The sequence below is a fragment of the Amblyomma americanum genome, chromosome 4, assembly GCF_052857255.1.
Source record: "Amblyomma americanum isolate KBUSLIRL-KWMA chromosome 4, ASM5285725v1, whole genome shotgun sequence".
NCBI lineage: Eukaryota > Metazoa > Arthropoda > Arachnida > Ixodida > Ixodidae > Amblyomma > Amblyomma americanum.
This window is the reverse complement of record NC_135500.1, coordinates 94,969,753-94,982,153: the sequence shown is the minus strand read 5'-3', so window position 1 is coordinate 94,982,153 and position 12,401 is coordinate 94,969,753. Positions and strand designations below refer to the sequence as shown.

At 47.5% G+C, this 12,401-nt stretch overlaps 1 pseudogene across 1 annotated transcript; it reads right to left on the bottom strand.

The window, feature by feature from the left end:
* Positions 1 to 4,361: 4,361 nt before the first annotated feature.
* LOC144128131 (very long chain fatty acid elongase AAEL008004 pseudogene) lies at positions 4,362 to 6,477 on the bottom strand (annotated as a pseudogene). The gene has a single exon (XR_013313700.1). The product of XR_013313700.1 is annotated as a very long chain fatty acid elongase AAEL008004 pseudogene (transcript).
* Positions 6,478 to 12,401: the final 5,924 nt, after the last annotated feature.

The window sequence follows — 12,401 nt, the reverse complement described above, 5'->3', positions numbered from 1 at the left end:
AACGTCACATAATTAACGGGTATTTTAAACCTCTGTACCGGACAGCATATGCCGCATTAGAACAAATGACAGGGTAGCGTTATTACTCAAACTGTAAATTACGTCTCACAGACCTCTGAGAGCATGGCTGTGTATATTCTGTATAACGAATGTGTCTTCTCAATATGCTTCCTTCTCCTTGAATGCCTCAGAATTCACATTCCAGGTATGGAATCGCGTCCGCTAATATTCCCGCAGTTTCGATGTAAGCCATCGGCGCGTGGTTCAGATGTTTGTGTAAAGCTGCAAAGAGGCCTTTATTCGGCTCGGTGACATAGACGGCGGAAAAAATGAGACATTGGCATCCCATTGTGCCGCCCAACGTAGGAAATAAGGAAGCCCTGCCGAGCGAATTAGCGGCCTTGCAGTGACGTCAAGATCGGCTGAGCATTCCTTTGACACGCTGTACAGCACGGATGAAGGGCGGATCGATGTTGGACAAGGCAGAACACATGGAGCTTCGGCCCTCGCAGGTATCAGCACATGTCCAGGAAAGGCTGTCCGACCATTAGCGGTCCTCTGCAGTGGCCGTCGTCTCTTCTTGCATGTGCCCATATAATGCACATACTCGTCACTATACAATGTGCAGAGAGCGTAAGTGGCGCGCAAACGCTTCGCCTATAAGGAAAATGGACATTGCGTATGGGACGATCGTTTAAGTTTGCATCTACTGTTGCTACGCGTGGAGCCGCGTTGCGCCTATAGGGTCGAGGTGGGTTGTACCAGAGTGGCGTGATTTTTCTGCTTTTCCTTCTGTTTGTGGACTTCCAGTGCTCCGTGTACACACGTTGAAGTCAATCGGCGTATATTTACGGTGTCAGGTAAATTTTTACATGTCATAGCAACAACGAAGGGGTTCCAGAGTCGACGTAGTTGTGGGCTCTGCATGGGTTAGAACCAACTTCTAAGGCTCTTCTCCTCTACTGGAATTCTCCACCGTAGCATATATCGAGCCTGTGCCGCAGGATCAGCAGCCGAACTGCAGAGCTACCGAGCCATTACAGCGGAAGCATTCGAAGTCCTAAGGTGGTTTCGTCGGTTGTTAGAAGACTCTTAGGCAGCTTCAGTACACTCGGCGTCGAAAGTTCGTGCACTGATTAGGTTCGTCGTCTTCATTTCTACCTTTTAAGCTTGAAGCGCTGTCCGAAAGTCGACGTCTGCAATACTTGAGGAAAAGACGAGGAAAGAGCGCCGACTGTCCCAAGCTACGACGTACACCATCTTTGTCCTTGTAGTGTATAGTAAGGCGAACGAGATTTAAGGTATAATGACCTTTCGCGTGTAAAAGATACAATATTGTTTGAAGCATGTTAAATCATACTTTGAACAGCCCAGTTTAAATGAGGTCTACTATGACGAATAATTAAGTTGAGTAACCTCTCTGAATTGGGTTCAATGATTTATCTGATAGTGTTTCCACTGCACCTTCATCTGTTGTGGCTAGGAGAGTGCATTTCTTGGATGGCTGCTTTCTAGGCAGAAATCGGCTCTAAGCCAATCGACAGCCTTTGACCGGTAATAACAAAGGACATAATTGGGGGTCGTACCCTAAAACACAAGACTTAATTTTGACAGCGAGTTGTCTCCCGTGCGCCACTTTGCTTAAGACAGACTGGTCAGCCTGCCGATACGCTAGACCACAGAAACATGCCACTTTGGTCTGTGGGCAGCCATCTCAACAGCCACGCTCAGAAATGTGGTAGATACACGTCCCATATCATCCGGGTGGCCGGAGGATTGGGTGCCCTCGAGAAAAGAGAAAGAACGAAAGTGAGGAGGTTAATCAGGACAAGGTGCTGGGTTGGTACCCGTGCGGGGGGACCAAATCGAGAGGAAGAAATGGGCTTGGGCAGGGCATGTTATGCGAAGGCAAGATAACCGCTGGTCCTTAATGGTAAATTTCAAGAGATGGCAAGCGTAGCAGGGGGCGGCAGAAAGTTAGGTGGGCGGATGAGATTAACAAGTTTGCGGGGATACGGTGGGCGCAGCCGGCAAATTAAAGACAGGGTTAATTGGAGAGACACGGGAGAAGACTTTGCTCGGTAGTGGGTGTAGTCTGACTGCTGCTGGTGCTCCTGATGATGATAATTGTGATGATGGCTGAGAGACAGGTATGGAGGAGAAAAAGGGGAAGGAGAAAAGGGAGCTGCTTATGCTTTAAAAAAGAAGGATGTCAAGTGCTCGCCGAGAATGTTTTCCGTGTGCTTATGTGATCCAGGTGTGAGAGGGAGTTCTGTCATGGGAAAGGGGCGGCACGTTATGTATGCCACCGTCGCCCCTTAGTGCCGAAAAAGGGCGACTAGTCTTGGAGATCCTCACTGAACGTTTTGAGCCTGTTTGCTGTCCGACAGACACGACGAGCCTTGAAGTTCCCGGCAGTTACTGCCTTGTTGCGTCCCTGCTTTCGCCCTGTAGTTTAATTGCTTCAAGCTTCACATTTTTCACCAAGACAATGACCTAGCTGCCCCAACAACCGAACAATGTACAGCTGCGAACACTTGGCCAGGTTTCCCGCAATTTCGTTCTTGCCAAGATATTTAAAATTGTGCGGAATGTGTAGGGCGGACAGCACTTTTGGAACGAGTACGACATGCAAGAAATACGACATATACAGTTTATCGTCGTTATAACAAAGCCGAAGGGGCCCTGAAATTTCTTCGTTATGGCCGTTGCATCGTAATTGCGGTACGCGAACTTGATTGCAACTGTCGCATGCCAGCGGGCTCACTCGACATCTCGTGTAACGAGGGCAACAAAATCAGCGTTTAGTGTGCCACCGATGTGCGTGGGGAGAGCCATCAACACGCGCCGAGCTCCACCGTAATGGCCAAATAAACGCACATCAACCGAATATGTCAGGCTTGCAAACGCGCGCCCGTGTCTTCGCAAGCCCGCAAGGGCTTTATAAGCTAAAAAAAGGCATTTGAGGAATAATGTCGTATGAAGGAGGGAGGCAGGTATTCAGAATATCTAGGCCTGTTTTATTGGCGCATAAGCTGGTGCGGGCCGCTGAAAAATAGGGCGCGCATCGGTGAAAATCTTCACGAGAACTTGTTTTGGTTGGCTTATCCGCACAGCTTACGAGCACCCGAGCCACACCACTTCTTTGCACGACAGAAATGTCTTGTGGAGAATGCATACGTCAGCCCGAAGGCTTTGATGATGACGGCGTAGTTAATAGAAATCGTTTTAAGTCTTTTTTTTTACCGACATTTAGCCTGTGAAGGACGTGGCAACTCGGTACCACCAGTCTCATCGAGTGCGCTGCCAAACGGATTCTATGATGCGACCATGTTGCAAAAACTGAAACTGAATTGCACATCGAACCCGGGAGCAGAATTCGCTCGCAGAGGGTCGTGTGAAGTGAGGAGTTTGGAGAACGGGGGAACTGCAAGTTGCCTCATAGCATAGGTATGGAAGTGTTGGGCACTGTTACAAATTGACATATTGAGCGCGAAATGGTCAGTGGTGTTCATTGGAGGCTGCTTATATCCCGTAGGAGTAAATTTCCACTTCTAAAACAAGATATCATATACAAGGGCCTCTACGGGAGCTTCCGAAGAGAATCTGTATTTATTATATCCTTGATTTCTCCATAAAGCATTTCGTTAGAGCGAGGTTCGACTTACATATCACGGTACATTTTAGTCGGCAAAAAAAAAATGCGAATGCACACGCCAACCGCCGGATGCTACTGCTGCAAGAACGCTTTCTCACTGGCTGCCCAAGAGCCCCGTGCATCGGAACGACAGAAGGGTTCTCTTCAGTGCGTGGGTATGCATCCCGCTTTGCTCAAAGCCTGTGTGCGCGGTTGGGGTGTCCGACAGGACGGCCGTCAGAAGCGACACGCAATCCGACGCGACTCTAGTTCCAGCGCTGTACTTTTTTACAGGAAGAGAAGAAGAATTAAAAGGCGGCCGCCGATCTTGAGCAGAGTGCAATAGCAGTGCCGCGCCAGGAACCAGTGGCGCTATCTTGCAACAATCTGCGGTTTCAAAACTAAACCTGATCCAGTAAGACTGCGTTCATCGCACTCAAGAGCGCCCTTTTCTTTCTGCATATTTATTAGTCTGCTGCGGTGGGTATCTCTTTATTGTGCCTCGTATTTTGGCTTTGAATAAAAAGCGAGACTTCTGTGTAGAAAGTAAGTAAAAGTCTCACACATGGCACCGTCCGAGTGCTAATAAGCGTACACCTTACCTTTTCTTGGTGAGCACCTGTATCTCTCGGCTGGTAAGCGCTGCCTGCGCCGCTTCCTACAGCGCAGTGGCCACTGGAAGTTGTGTCGGCCAGAGAGTCGGAGCGAAGACCAAGACACAGAGTTCGTAGCGACCATAAAAATATTTTATTTACAAACTATAACGTAACGATCATACAAACGGACAAACATGCAATAAAATTAAGAAACTCAACAAAGACGAGAACGCAAGGGAAGGTTATGTGGGTGATTGATGTGTTTTGAGTGAGCGTGTCTGTCGATAGAAGAGTTTTAGTAGAATATTTCACGTGGATACTCTGAAGCTCATATTGACGCAAGATGTGAGCTGTGTTGCTGGTGTGTGCTTGAGTAAAAACGGGAACAACGATCTTAAGCGTAAGTAGCCATTTTGGAGCGACCATTGTCATTTAGAAGTAATGAGTTTAATCAGTGGTGATGTGAGTGGAGTTCTGCTCATTGGGTATTCTTCCGCAGCTCTTTTTAGGATGTGCAGTTCATGAAGAAAACCGTGAAAACATAAATATACACAACACAAACGAATGCGGATACTCTTTTCTCAACAATTCAGCAGAGTGAAGTTGCATTGTGCTTCAGTGTATGACAGCTACCATTTGCACATTTTGAAGAATTCCTTCTCCAATTATTTTCATTATCTCTCCCCCCCACCTCTCCAGTCAACAGATGAACGTCAGTTCACCGTTATGACAGAGCGGGGCAACAAATGCGGTATGAGCTCATCGCCCTCAGAGCAGGCTGTAAAAACAACAGACTAATAACAACTCATCGCTCGATAGGTATAGGCGTGAGCACCCACTGCCGCCTAATTCTGTTGATACTCTGTGGCGACACGTAACAAGCTCACAATCGTCGCCACGCGCCGTCCCATAGGTTATCATTAATAGTCCGCGCTTGTGGTAATGACGGAGGAAGAACAAGCAGCAGCTGTACTTACATAGAGCACAGGTGCTTTGAACAGACCGTGATATAACAATAACAATGCGGTAGTCTTTGCCTCTATCACAGGAGAGAGAGATGGTAGTTTGAAAACAGAACAGAGCAATCTAAGCACACAATTAAAAGAGGTGACGAGAAATACGACTGTCTTTTCCCGCGCCTTTTCACGTGCTCTGTTCTGATTTAAAAACGAGTCAAGTAAGCCACGAAAGTGCAACACTAACGTCAGGGTCCTCAGCGAACCTTGTTCTTGACGTCTTGCTTCGCTTCGCCCTTCACGCTGAGGCCCTTCTTGTCACTGTACGCCTTGAGGTAGAACCGCACGAACATGCTGAAGAAGAAGACGGCTTCGCTGAGCATGATGTACGTGTGCGGCTTGGGGTAACCGCAGCTGACGAACACGGGAACGAGCGTGTGCAGAAATATGATGACGAACTGGACCAACTGGAACTGGGTCAGGTAGCGCTTCCACCAGAGGTGCTTCTGGACGGAGGGGCCCAGCAAGGAAAGAAAGTAGTAGGAGTACATGACTACGTGCACGAAGCTGTTGAGGATCACTCCTAGGGCGACCTGTCCGTCTGGACCGTAGGCGAGGCCGAACCAGCCGTTAAAGACGACCAAGATGTGGTGTACCACGTGAAGAAACGAGATGTGGGAGTCCTTCTTGCGGAGTACGAAGAAAAAGGTGTCCAAGAAATCAGCGATCCTCACCATGAGGTACCACCAGCAAAGGTTGAGCATGCTCATGGTTACCTCGTCGCGGGCCTCAAAGTTGATGCCCTGGCAGAAGAGGTTGTAGCCGCCGCCCAGGTATGACTTGGAGAGGAAGGCCACCACGAAGTAGCAGTTCAGGAGTACCATGGATGCGTTGTAGACGATGATGAGGGGCTTGATGCCGTCATAGGGCTTGCGGCCTTTCATGAATCTGGGCCCTCCGATCTTGACGAGGTATACGTAGGCGACGAACAAGGTGATGAGGAAATGCTTGTTCCCGGCCAGTGGCCAGTCGGCGGTGCGCGGGTCCCGCCTTAATAACGCCTGGCTCGCCATGTCCTCAACGGTGGAAGTTGGAGAAGCCATGGCCTCGTTGTGCGCCTGGTTCACTCTAGAGATCCTGTCGAGGACGCCACTTGTTTCGCTTCGCTACCCCTACTGCTGGCGCGCGCCTGTACACTCGGGCCGTATATAAACCACGAAGAGACTCGAGAGGTGCGGCTTTTACCTCTCGTCTCAGCGCGGTTTCGGAAGGCGACAGGCCGCAGCCCGACGAAAAGTGAGCCTTTATTTGCCGACACGCCGCGTTGGGAGAGGAGAACGCGTCGCGGTGATGACGAGTACGCGGGAGGAAGGAACCTATCCACTCGAGGGAAGGCCGAGCGGAGAGCCGTCGCGCCGCTTTTGTGCAGGTTTGTTTTAAACGCCCGCTCTCCGCTCGGTGCCCTCGCCCTCCAGCCGGCAGAATATTGCGGTATATTTCTCTCGCCGGCGGGGCGCGTGTTAACGGCTGCGAATGGCTGTAACCCCTGGAAGGTGCCGCTCGGCAAGAGGCACTAGATCGGAAAGATAATGAGGGGAACTGCCCGAGTGACGCGTGCTACATGTTTCTCCTCTCCAGATCTTTCCTGGGTCTATCCGCACAAGAACGGTGTTTCCGTATTGGTCGCGGGATGAAAAACGCTACCGTGCTGTGCCATGTCACGTCATATCGAGGCGAAACGTCACACTTTACGTTTGTTATTTATCATGTGGCACGCAGGACAGAGCAGGTGGTGCGAACACAGCTCTTTGAGGCTGCCAGCACTATCAAGCAGTACGGACTAGAAAGGGACAGTAAATAAGAAAAAGAAAGAAATATAGGAAGAAAGGAAGGAAGGAAAGAAACCGGCTGTTGTGTGCCAACTGCCGTTGGTAGAATTTTTTCAAGGGCTCCCTTCGGTTCTTGCGCTAAATGCCTAACGAAGCAGAATTGAAGTTTTGTGCAAATGATATACTGGCTTCTCCAACAGTGTATAATGCACACCGTAGAGGGCAGGAAGATAGGATTCTTGACAACGAAAAACAAAGTGAAAAAGGGTTTGAAGGGGGAGCTTCAGTGTGCCTAGCCAACATTCGGACAAGAATGCCTGTCATCGTCCTCTTGTCGAAGGCCGTCCTCTGTCGAAACTTCGGTCGAGCCCACAAAGGCTCCCCCCCCCCCCCCCCCGCCTAACCCTTGTTCACAGTGTGCAATTATTATCTGGCATAATCGAGGAAAGGCTGGTAAGTTTCGTCGCCTCGGTTAATTTCATCTATCCACCCCCCCCCCCCCGAAAAAAATAGAAATATTAACTTTCTCATGCTCAAAGTGACACTTCCGCAAGGGGACGCCCGTGACTACGTCGTAACTGCACGTATACAATAGTGTTTTTGTCGCACGACGTCAGTGTCGTCGTTCGACTGTTGCCTGCTGGAAAGCCCTGGAGTAAAGACTCATTCAGCGCACACGCAGATACAGACAACAAAGGGGCAAAACAATAGCGAGCTTGAAAAACGCGCTCGACGGACAGACGGTAGCCTGGCAGCTCTCCAAGGAGCCATTGCTGATGCAACCACAGCGGTGGCACGAACAAGAAACCAGGGAAAAAAAACAGTTCCTCGCTTTTTTTCTTACTGCTTTATTAGTGCGTCAAAAGCAGGTAACTCTGCGTGCATCCATATTTTTATGGATCGGGCTCGCGAATTCCACGGCGTGCTTTGTATCCGTTTCACACACACACACAAAAACCGTCTGAGGAGCTCCAGTCATTCTGGTAGGAGGTGCGCATGTGTATGATGGCTTAAAAAAAGAAAGAAAAAAATTGGCGGTGGTTTAGCTCTGGTTGAACCTGGAGTGACGCGATAGGTACAGCTGGCCGAGTAGAACTTGGTCACGTGACCAACCACGTGACGAATCACGTGATCAGCAACGGCGCCGCGCCGCCGGCAGCTGCTCCGCAACACGTGACCAACCACGTGACAGCGTGGCGGCGCAGCCACAGGGTGGCTGCGCCGTCACGCTGAAGGCTCGAAATGCTACCGTAATGTAGTTATCGCTACACAACAGGCTGGAAGGGGAGGGGTTTGTTTATTTCGAATTCAGAACAGAATAACTGAACCGAAAGTAAATGGTACTAGTTCCGACATATAAACATATTTAGGAGATTAAAATACCACGAAGTAAAAAAAAAGCACCGGCGCGCCATTTGTCGTGCACAGAGCTCTTCATATCTACGCTTCTATAGGCGCGGCCATATTTCCAGTGAATTGGCAGGTGTCGCAGAGGCCGCTTGCTGCGCCGCACTCTAATCACACTATAATCCTATATGGGAGTAAATATGGAGTAAGCTCTCCTTTTTACTCCTTTCTGTGTAGAGTGCAGGAGCGACATGCGCTCACTGAAATTGTCGAGAGAAAAGGCCTATACGAAGAGGACCCATGTGTTTTCGAAAGCGAAATTTCCCCAAAGTTCGCGCCCCGAGCAATTTCATTAATCAGGTTAAACCAAACTCCTAGCAGAGAAATAACTTTCCACAGTGCACGTTTGCAGCATAACTCAGGCATTGCACGGGAACTGGAAGGTAGTTTAAAACTATTTTGTGAGTATTTTCGGAGTTGTTTCTGACCGAATTTAAAAAAAAATCTCTGCAGCCGTGTTTCGCCCTTTGTCACTCGGGGCAAGGTCGCACTTCCAAATAAGAGTTAACAGTACCCGATAATTGCTTTAACCTATAGGACGCAGGTTGGCGTCACTGCATCAAATGCTTAAACCTGGCGAGCCTTCGCCGCTATAAAGTCGCGCCGCGTATTCTTAATGGTAGCTGTGAACCCCTCGCAGTAAGGTATTAACACAATGTGCATTGACACGAAAGGCTTCGTATGTATAGGCAGCACTCAGCAAGATAGAAAATTATTCCACTGCCATTGATTTATGAGTGAGAAAACTTTTTCGGTTAAGAAAATAAAAGGGGCGCTCACACACACCTGTTGCGCTTGGGTGGACTCCGATGAGTAATTACTCCCTTACGACGCCTCTGTGTTGTTGTCAATGAGTAGTGTCTTCGCACCAAATCTTTACTTATCTTTTTCGACTCGCCAATCGTCTCGAGCTCAAAATGACACTCGCAGCCTCGCTGATTAAAGACTACGCCAGCTGGAGCATTTTTGATAGATGCTGCGTGCTACCCAGTCCTATAGTTAATCAATAGGACTGCCGGTGTCGCGCTGGTTTAGACAGGACCGCCACGCTGAAAAATAAAAGCAGCAGCAAATTGATTCGAGAAATATTTCAGGCGCTAAACACTGACGACTACGCTGAGGCATGCACAGACGTCCTATTCATTCTCTTAGCTGAGTATCAGAAGTCTTCCTACACCGAATTATATTATATTTGGCTAGCCGCCATATATGCGCACCTGTTCGCGCCATTGCTCATATCGTTAGCCTTGTCTTGGATGTGGTGCCCTCGTGTATTGCGCGCTTTTTGTTCTGACGGAATTTATTCGACAAGTTGCAGGCTTCTACGGTTTTGCTAGAAAGGCAAGTTCATTTGCTATCCTGTGGGAGGTGGATTTTGTGAAAGAAAGATTTGGCACATTCAAGAACCACTGGAGTGCACAAAGGCTTCCTAAGCGGCAAAATATATCTTTTTCTATGTGGTCGACACCAGGGTACTCTGAGTAGTGGAAGCGTGCACTGCCGTCGAAAAAGCAATGTATCACATAATGTGTTTCAGTCTTAACGTTTCTTCTACCTTAGCGCAGCAAGTTTGGCTTCTTCTGAACGAAAATTGTACAAGGAGTCGGTAATGAAGTACAGGCTATGGACAGAAAATCATTGGCCAATTTGTGCACAAACACCGTTCCATAATGTGAAACAACTTTTCTTGCGCTAATTGCGGTTTTGCGGTAACCTATGCCGCACTCCTTTGCACAAAGTAGCCGTGCAACGGGGTTTGCTCCTCAGCCGTATTGCGGACCCCTTACGGCACTCCATGCCTCTCACAATTTTAGAGCTTATGCCAAAGTTCCCTACTGCACGGCTAAAAGGCAATTCGCAAAGACGACACGTGCGCAAACTTGACTTACTGTAGCTTTAATAGTTAAAATGTGTACCTTCAGAGACAGATAATCGTTGTCGTTGCAACTGTGGGGATGCTGTGAAATGCGGAAAACTCTCTCGTGTCAAAGCAGTGATGTAATAACGTATAGTCGTAGCCAAGAATGGTATACGATCGACTAAACTGCATCGTGGCGCCGTGTTGCGGTCACGCTTGGCGTGAATAAGGGCGAAATGAGGGGTAGGGGAAGAGGGGAGTACTTTTATCTACAGGAATGCTGGTTATCTCGCTTCGATATTTCTCGCTCCTTCTTATCTAATACGTAAAAAAATTGGAGCTGCGACGCACTTTAATCGATCGATGCTGCCGTTTTACGCCCAACTTTTGCTCTTAACTGTACAGACGCAGTCTGGTTCCGAAAACTGAGACAGCAAAATTTTAATTGCAAGACATGAACAGCAGTCAGGAAACATTATGCGGAAAATATTTCAAATAGTTGCGCAAACAGCAGTTGTTTCGCATGCTCTGGGGACCGTAGTATGTGAAAGCTGGAGTGGCATTGCAGTGTAGTATTTTAATCCCTTGTAAAGCAGCGAAGAACCTGTGCGAACCTGTGTAAAGTGGAGAAAAACTGGGCACGACGCACCGATCCAACGCTTAGAGTGATGTACTGCTGTGCGCATTTTATTAGTGGTCCGAGGAAAGCGCAGAACATGCGTCACTGCTTTCATTTCCCGCGTTTAAAATCCATCTGTTTCTCATAGCGCGCACATGCAGCGCAAAAGAACAAAAGCGAAAGTGGCCTCTGTCGAACTAGACGGAGATAAAGGAGGGAAAGAAGATCGGAGTTCTGCGAACGGAACCAATGAAAAAGATAACAGTTAAGAGGTTCATCTTAGAAGGTTACGGCCACCGACTGCCTTTGCCCGAGGGCGTCGGGGCAGAATGGGAAAGAACAGTTGAGAGCGGGGTTAGAGGTAAGCAGTCTTCGATGTTCGATAAAGGATGCCCAGGCTGCCGCAGGAGGTCAGGTATGCGTGCTTGCTATTGATGAACCAAGTCAGCGCCGCGCGTCATTGGCAGGGGACCGTGTTGATCATGCGACTGAGTGTGGTTACCCGGCCGTGAGACGCTGAGGCCCTATAGCAAAAAGAGGTGGCACGAATGTTGTGTGTACGCATACCGTCCCTCTTATCGATTGGAGGCCCGCACCGATCGGCAAAAGGACGCCGTAATCAGCCCGAGAGCGCTGAACCTTTGTGGCTGAAGCAAACAGTGTATTATTGCGCTTGAAGAAGAGGCTTGCAGCTTTGCGGGCTATATATATATATATGCACTCGAAAAAGGCTGGTCCTCCAGCCGAAACGTCGTGAATTAAATCCTGTTATGTTTCTTCAATTTTTGGTGATTTTATATTATATTGACCAAATCAGCTGCCAGAAATCACTTTTGGTATATATATGTATATATATATATATATATATATATATATATATATATATATATATATATATATATATATATATATATATATATATATATATATATATATATATATATATATATATATATATATATATATATATATATATATATATATAAGGCAAATGAAGTGAGGGGCTTGTTTGACAAACATATGAAGGAAGCCAACAGTCACCGAAACCAAGGTGCACAGGGGAATGTTTCAATTTTTTTATTTGTAGCGCCAATCAATTGGTTTAAAGAAAATTACTAATAAAACAGCAGAAAAAGCAACCATGCCGCCGGTGGGATCCGAACCCACGACCTCCGAATATCGCGTCTGGTGCACTACCAACTGAGCTACGGCGACGGCTGTCCAATCTGCTGCTTTCGTTTGTATTTATATTTCGCATGTAAACTAACCTTGAGAGTGTTCACCAGCGCCACCCTCGTCCATAGCGGTGGACGTAGCACGTCATCTAGCGCATATATATATATATATATACATATATATATATATATATATATATATATATATATATATATATATATATATATATATATATATATATATATATATATATATATATATATATATATATATATATATATATATCGATTGTATTGGATTTCTGCTGCGTTATATTGCACGGT